The 7,581-nt window shown below is 49.1% G+C and overlaps 1 protein-coding gene across 1 annotated transcript in view; it reads left to right on the top strand.

Annotated features, from left to right (window-relative positions):
- Positions 1–541: 541 nt before the first annotated feature.
- ELMSAN1 (ELM2 and Myb/SANT domain containing 1) overlaps positions 542–7,581 on the top strand; it is a 73,040-nt gene continuing 66,000 nt past the window's right edge. The window contains exon 1 of the mRNA XM_023511555.1: positions 542–616. The gene's annotated coding sequence lies outside the window, so the exon portion shown is untranslated. The remainder of the gene's footprint in view (positions 617–7,581) is intronic.

Genomic DNA, 7,581 nt, shown 5'->3' with positions numbered 1-7,581 from the left:
CCTTGTCATAAGGCCCAATTTAGGCATTATTTAGGAAAGCACAGAACACACTGCTTTCAGACATGACCTTTCTAGCCCTCAAACTAAACTGAAAACTTTTTTCTTTTTCCACCTTCACTCCTTTGTGTTTAAGGGGTGTGCTTGTCCTGTAACCCCAGCTCTCTTGAAGGGGGGTCCTTTGAACTAGTCCTCAGCTCTGGCCGGAACCCTAACACCATCTTGCAGCCCAGCCCGAGAGCGGGGTACTTCAGAGCTGCGCCTCCGAATGCACTTTTTCCGCGCAGAAAGGACGCGCGGCTGGAGCGAGCCCTCCCGGGGGTGCAGGCTCGGTGGCCGGGCGTGCGGGGCGGCCTCTCCCCCCACAGCCGAGGGCGCGCGGAGTGGGGAGACGGCGCCGGGGGCCCGGGGAGCGCTGAGCCGGGGGCGCGGGCGGGGCGGGTGGCTGCGGAGTCCGGCGCGCCACCGCGCGAGCAGCTGGGTCACAGCCCTGGCTACGCCGCCCGCTCGGCTAGGAAGTGACGACTGCGCCGTCCCAAGAGCAACAAAGTTTGAGCCTGCGGGCCGCGCTCGCCTGCTCCCCGGTCCCCTCCGAGTCACCCCAGGATTCAGTGCGCAGGTGAGCCGGGACGCCGACGTGGGGCTCGGAAACGTGTCGGGGTTCGGGCTGGGCCGCGCGGGAGGGGATGTGGCAGGCCGGGTTGGGCCAGGCTCTGGGGTGCGGAGGACGTTGTGGGGGGAGCTCGGCGGCTGCGAAGGTCTGCGGCCCGAGCTGCGCCCCTCCTGTCGGTGCTCTGCGGCGGGACTGGATGCGTCCAGGGCTGCAGCTGGGTCTGCTCCAGGAGCCGTTTGCGAAAGGAGGGGTGCGGAGAAGGGGGCTCCTCGGGCCTCTGTCTAGGGTGACTCTCCACCCCGCGTCCTCATCTCTGCAGGCTGGGCACAGCCGCCCCGCTGCCCCCGCCCGGTGTTTCCCTGGGAAACGTTCTCTTCCTTTTCGCAGCCCTCGGCTGGGTCGCAGGAAGGAAGTTAAAAGAATTTTCCCCCTACTTTTATTTGCTCGGCCCTCCAGGGACGAGGAGCATATCGACTGGGAAGTTTGGGGGGAAAAAACCCTGCGCATTTCCAAAAAACAAAACTCAGATTGCCCCCAAGCCCCCTTTAAACAAATCACTCCTGACTCCCCTACCCTCTCTCCTCTCCACGTCCCAAACCTGACAGTAATCGCCAAGGCCTAACACTTTGCAATTTAGCCATAAAAACTGTCAGCACACCCACGTACATATGTGAGTGTTTTCTATATAAAACTCAGAAAGCCGCTTCCAGTGGACTCTGTGGCATCTCGTTCTTTTCTGTTTTCTAAAACTGCTAGGACTGCAGGAATGTGCTTGGGAACTTTGATGGTGGTTCCCGCCGCTCTCGGTAGACTCGTGTCGCAGGGTTTTTAAAAGAACAGCTGAGAAGTTTATGACATCCTAGCAGAGTAGCTCGAGGCTGGCAGGCGGGACGGTGGCGAGACTGCAACTGTGGCGGCAGCGCCTGGGCAGCGGCGGCGGGGACACGTTGGTGTGTGCAGGAATGTGCTTCCCGAGCCTTGCAGACTCAGATGGGATGTCTGGAGGTTGAATGGTACACTTCCTAGCAGCAGCTTCCTGCCGGCCTGTAATTACAGCGTGATTGCACAGTCAGGCATTGTCGGTGTGGATGTTTATACATAGGCTATTGTGCAAGATCTCATTGGTGGTGAACAAAACGCAACTTTGCATTGCAAATGCCCAGGACAGACCTGGGTTCGGAGCTGCAGTCTCTACGTTCTTTTTTGCACATTTAGCTTTAGCTAGGTGACTTAATTCCTTACCTCTCCTTTACCTTTGATAACTTATGAAAGGCCTGAAAGGTGGAGTAGACTAGGGGAGGGCAGGGTCTCTTGACCTCGTACCTTAGGCAACCTGAAAACTATCCTAGGAACTGTACCCATATTTGTGTCTGGAGAAAATGTGGAATGAAGTCAGCAGGGAAAGGAGATGGGAGATGGCTATCAACCTCCCTAAATGGAAAGCTGTTTGAATTAGTTTGAATTAGCAAAATTGCATGGGTGACTGGATTAAGGCTGGCTTGCAAAGAGGCCTGGTCAGACCATGTGTGACTGGGCTGGTGAGCTAGACTTTAGGCCTTGAAGTGTCAACTGCAGAAACTTAGTAGGTGGTAGGTCCTTATTCCTTTATTACGTTCTGGGCAGAGGGGAAATGTGCTTAGTGTCCAAATGAAAATTGCTGGGACTTTGAGACTGTTGTCTGTGATGACGTCTGGGTACAGAGGAGTCAGAGGAGTGACTCAGGTACAGTTTTTCTAAAGGATCTCCCAGGCCCACTTCTTAAGCAAGGCTTGTGGTACAGGTCAGGGCAGGGATCCTTACATCTGCTGAGATGCTGCCCTGCGAGAAGGGAGCCAAGCCTGCAAGTATGGAAAGAAGGCAAATAATTTCCCCTGGAGGGCCTCAGAGGTGGCTAACTGTAGTAGAGGGATTTAAAACACAGTAAAAAAGCACATACTGAGCCCTTCTTCTTATAGCCCAAATTTCAATCCATTCATTCCCTGTCCTAGGCTGAAGACTCTTTGGGCAGCATTCAGGCCTGCTAGGTTGCTGTGTGACTTAGTGGCACCATCCCACCTCGGCATGTAGGTGCCTATGACCCTGGGACACTGGAGTTCCTCCATGCCTGGCCTTCCTTCTCTCCAGCCAAGTGGCTGAACTTCACTCAGAGGGAAAATGTGATATTGTAGCCTTGTGCCAGCTGTGTGTCATGGGCACAATGACCATTTGTCAAACCAAAACATTAGGGCATAATCCCTGGCAGGTACCTATGTGCTTCCAGAAACTCGAGGCAAAGCTTGTAAAATCAGGACAGTTCTGGAAAGTCTGGGATGTATGGTCACAGTTGCCACAGGGGAATGAGGTTTAGAGCAAATGTACTATTGTGGTAGAAGTCATTCTTTGGATAAAGGGCTTCTCTGTAATCTCACTTAAAATGCCTGTTTGCAAGGGTCACAACCCCTTGTTTTTAGGAACATTTAGGGTTTTACTTAACTTGACTTCTTGAGGTCCTGGTTAGCCTCCTCACCTGAGCAAGGCCTGTGGCACAGGTTAGGGCAGGGGTCCTGAGATGCTTCCTTGCAGGAAGGGAGGGAGTCAAGCCTGCAAGTATGGAAAGAAAGGCTTCCTGGTACCCAGTGCTAGTCTGGAAGGGCAGAAGATAAGAGCTTTCTCCTCTGATCCCAAACAAAAGAAAGCTCTGAATTTGCAATCCTTTGAATTCAGGTAGAACCTACAGAGAATAAAAGTGTCCAAAAGCCCTCCAGGAGTGTGGCTAGGACAGGGAGGGAGGGGCCCCTTACAAAAGCCTGAGAAAGAAGAACTTCAGGCTCCCTGGAGTGGTGGAGCCACCTGGACCAGGCGCAGACCCACATCTGCAGTTCCACCTGGCTGGTTTTGCTGTACAGCTCAGGCCCTTTCCCTGGCTTGCTCAGCTATGCCTCTGTGTTGACAGGGCTTGCCCTGCAGTTGTACACAGCCCACTTTGGGCCAGAAACTTAATCCTAACTTCCTCTCCCTTCTTACCTAAATGCTGATTTATGGCTTGAAGTTGCTGCCCAGTTTACAGCCCCTGAGCAGCCCTGCCTGCTGCCTCGTTACGCACAATCAGGAACAACATCGAAAGACCTCTGATTCAAAAGCTGACAAGAGATTTTAAAAACAATTTTATTATTCTAAGAGGAAAATATATCGGAGGTGATTGGGGAGCTCAACAACTCTGGCAAAAGCCCCCATAGTGCTACGGGGAGAGGCAGATGGAGAAGTCTGAAAGAGGATGATGGTAGAATGGGGCCTTTTATGCTGTCCAGGCCCATATTTCTATTTCTGCTCATCTGCCTCTTCCTGGCTGTCTCACTGCCTAAGCCACAACCCAGTGTTTTGACATCACAACTCACCTCCAAAAAAGGAGTCAGAACACCCCCAGCTAAAGAGGGCATTCCAGACTCTGAAGAAAGCACTGAAATTTTCCAGATGCTGTGGCCAGTGCTTCTGGCCTGCACATTTGTTTCCTAATTTAAAATGTGCCTTCCTTCATTTCTCATTCTCACTGAAGCATCTCTTTGTGGGACCCTTAAACCTTTTTTCTCATGTACATGACACAGAGCAAATGCTTTATGACTCTCTCTCTCAAGTGCCACTTGAGACACACACAGGGCTTTGAATAAGCTTTGGATAAAGGGCTGCTCTGTAATCTCACTTAAAATGCCTGTTTGCAAGGGTCACCCTCTTGCTCAGCAGCCTTCAATGGCTCCCCACTGTCTGTGTGGTAAGGATCAAACTTCTAGGCTGGCCAGCCAGGACCTTCCTCACAGGGGTCTGGCCTCTGCTGCTTTCTTGCTCTAACCTTCGGCTCTGACCCAGTGACCCATGCTGTGTGTTTGTCCAAACCACTGGTGGCAAGCATTCCTACCTCCTTTGCTGCCCTGAAAGCCTAGAATGCCTCCTCCTAGCTCTCTTCCACTGGGCTCAGTCCTGCTCTCCTGCAAGCCCTGTTCATGTTCCCCGCCTGGAGAATTTCCCCTGTCCCACCTTGTGGGCCTCCCCCAGGACTCCAGTGACGTCCACTCAGACCCTATGCTGAGAAAAACCTTGAATTGGGGTCTAGGGATTTTTAGCTTCTCTTTTGGGTCAGGGTTGCAATCATACACTTTGTTCAGCTCCTTAAATATGCTTTAAGGTGGATAAATATTATCACTTTTTGACTAAACTGGAATCCTTCGTTTTATATGTCTTTGTATGCTCAGGCAAGTCTTAGTAAATGATGATGATGATATTATACAAAGGGCAGGGGTCATCAGATGTTTTTTATGTGCGTATAGGCACATACACCTGAGCCAAGCACCAAAGACTGCGGTCCCTGGACTTTATTCTGCACATTTACCCAAGAATTCTCCCGACTTTGCACCATTTTCCAGCACCTCTTTCCCTTGAGTGTCAGACAGTATCTGTCTGTCCAGCTTTAGCCTGGCTTCTCTCATCCTGATCTGGGCTGGATTGACCTGCCCTACTATGTCCTATGCCTTAGCCCTGGTTCCAAGGAGAGATGATTTGTTACCTGGGATGACCTGGCCTTCTGAGGGAACCAGTCTAATGCAAGGAGGTAGAACCAACTTTCAGACAAGACTTGTGAGAAGGGCAAAGAGCTGCTCCTTGTCACCTATAGGCTTATTTTGCCCAAACAAGTGTTGAACCAATAGAACTAGGCTAAACTGTAAAACTGAGTCTTGGGAAAAGCCTGGCTGAACCCTAATATTTGGCTTGATGAGGGAGATTCTGTGAACCACAGCCTTGCCTTATAAGCTGGATTCTTTCTTTTTTAATTGAGATATAACTCATGTACCATAAAATGCACCCTATAAGCTAGATTCTTTAGCAATATTGTTTTATTTAAAAATAGAATCTGGGCTTGGCGCCTATGGCTCAAGCGGCTAAGGTGCCAGCCACGTACACCTAAGGTGGCAGGTTCGAATTCAGCCCGGACCCGCCAAACAATAATAATGGCTGCAACCAAAAAATAGCCGGGCGTTGTGGCGGACGCCTGTGGTCCCAGCTTTGGGAGGCGGAGGCAGGAGACTTGCTTGAGCCCAGGAGTTGGAGGTTGCTGTGAGCAGTGAAGCCATAGCACTCTACCCAGGCAGACAGCTTGAGGCTCTGTCTCAAAAAAAAAAAAAAATAGAATCTGGGCTCAGTGCCTGTAGTTCAGTGGCTAGGGCTCCAGCCACATACACTGAAGCTAGTGAGTTCGAATCTAGCCTGGGCCTGCCAAACAATGTTGACAACTACAACAACAACAAAAGTAGGCATTGTGGCGGGTACCTATAGTCCCAGCTGCTCAGGAGGCTGAGGCAAGAGAATCAATCGCTTAAGCCCAAGAGTTGGAGATATCACAGCTCACAGCACTCTATGGAGGGCAACAAAGTGAGACTCTGTGTCCAAAAAAATATATATATATATGAAAATATAAATAGAATCTGATAGGTTTTCCCTTTACCCTATACATAGTTCAAAATTCAAAAGATACATAGTACAAAGTTAGTCTCAAAAGTAATTTTGGGCTTGGTACCCATAGCATAGTGGTTACAGCGCCAGCCACATACACCAAGGCTGGTGTGTTGGAGCCTAGCCCAGGCCAGCTAAACAACAATGGCAACTGCAGGGCGGTGCCTGTGGCTCAAAGGAGTAGGACGCCGGCCCCATATGCTGGAGGGGTGGGTTCAAACCTGGCCTTGCCCAAAAACTGCAAAGAAAAAAAAAAGGACAACTGCAACAAAATATAGCTGGCATTCTGCTGGCAGGCACCTGTAGTCCCAGCTACTTGGGAGGCTGAGGCAAGAGAATTGCTTAAGCCCAAGAGTTTGAGGTTGCTGTGAGCTGTGACGCCGCAGCACTCTATTGCAGGCAAAATAGTGAGGTGCTGTCTTGAAAAAGAAAAAGAAAAAGAAGTAATTTCAGGGGCAGCGCCTGTGGCTCAAAGGAGTAGGGCACCAGCCCCATATGCCGGAGGTGGTGGGTTTAAACCCAGCCTCTGCCAAAAACTGCCAAAAAAAAAAAAAAAAGAAGTAATTTCAACATGTACAAGAGATTTATACACTCTCACACACACAGGAAGTTGGATAATGAGGTTCGCAAACTCATCCTAGAAAAAGTACTCCATACCTCATTGTTAAGTATCATTATGGTCACTTTTGAAGTACCCCCTCTTGAGAAGCTGTGCACTGACACCAGCGCCTAGTCCACCCTTCACAGCACTTTTTCTAGGATGAGTTCTCAAACTTAATTGTCAGACCTTGTATAATGACAGCTCTGGTGGCCATTCCAGAAAGAGTCCCAAAATTGCTTTGAAGGAGGGACTAGGCACTGGCATCAGTGTATAGCTTCCCAAGAAGGGTACTCCAAAAGTGACCATAGTGATGGCCAGTAAGGAGGTATGTAGCACTTTTTCTAGGGTGAGTTTGTGCACTTCATTGTCTGACCTCAGATATGCATGATATATGCAATAGAATTAGAAAAATAAATATCTCTTTTAGCCATGAGGGGAAGAAGACCTTCTTAAGAGACATAAAAAGCCCAGAAGTCATAAGAAATTACTGATAAATCTTATTACATAAAACTTTGAGAAGCTGAATTTTTCATTCTTTAATGTTCTCCATTTCTCTAATTTTCCACTCTCCCTCTCTAGGACAACTACAGTTTATCCTTTTCAGCTACCCTTCCAAATATCTCAGCAGATCAGAGAAAATATGAATATATAAACAAATGGTGGCACACTATACACAGGGTTCTGTAGCCTGCACTTTTCACTGAATATGTCCTAGAGATTGTTTCATATCAATACATGTAAAGCTGCCTCATTTTTTCCAATGGCTAAATGAAAATGGTGTAATTTATTTAACTGATCTCCTATTGAAGAGCGTTTGGGCTGTTTCCACTCTTTTGTTACTATACATAATGTTGCAGTTAATATGTTTAATTCATTTTTTTTTTTTTTTTTT

The sequence above is a fragment of the Otolemur garnettii genome, unplaced genomic scaffold (assembly GCF_000181295.1).
Source record: "Otolemur garnettii isolate 467f Iridium unplaced genomic scaffold, OtoGar3 scaffold00020, whole genome shotgun sequence".
Classification (NCBI taxonomy): Eukaryota; Metazoa; Chordata; class Mammalia; order Primates; family Galagidae; genus Otolemur; species Otolemur garnettii.
This window is presented reverse-complemented; position numbering and strand designations above follow the sequence as displayed.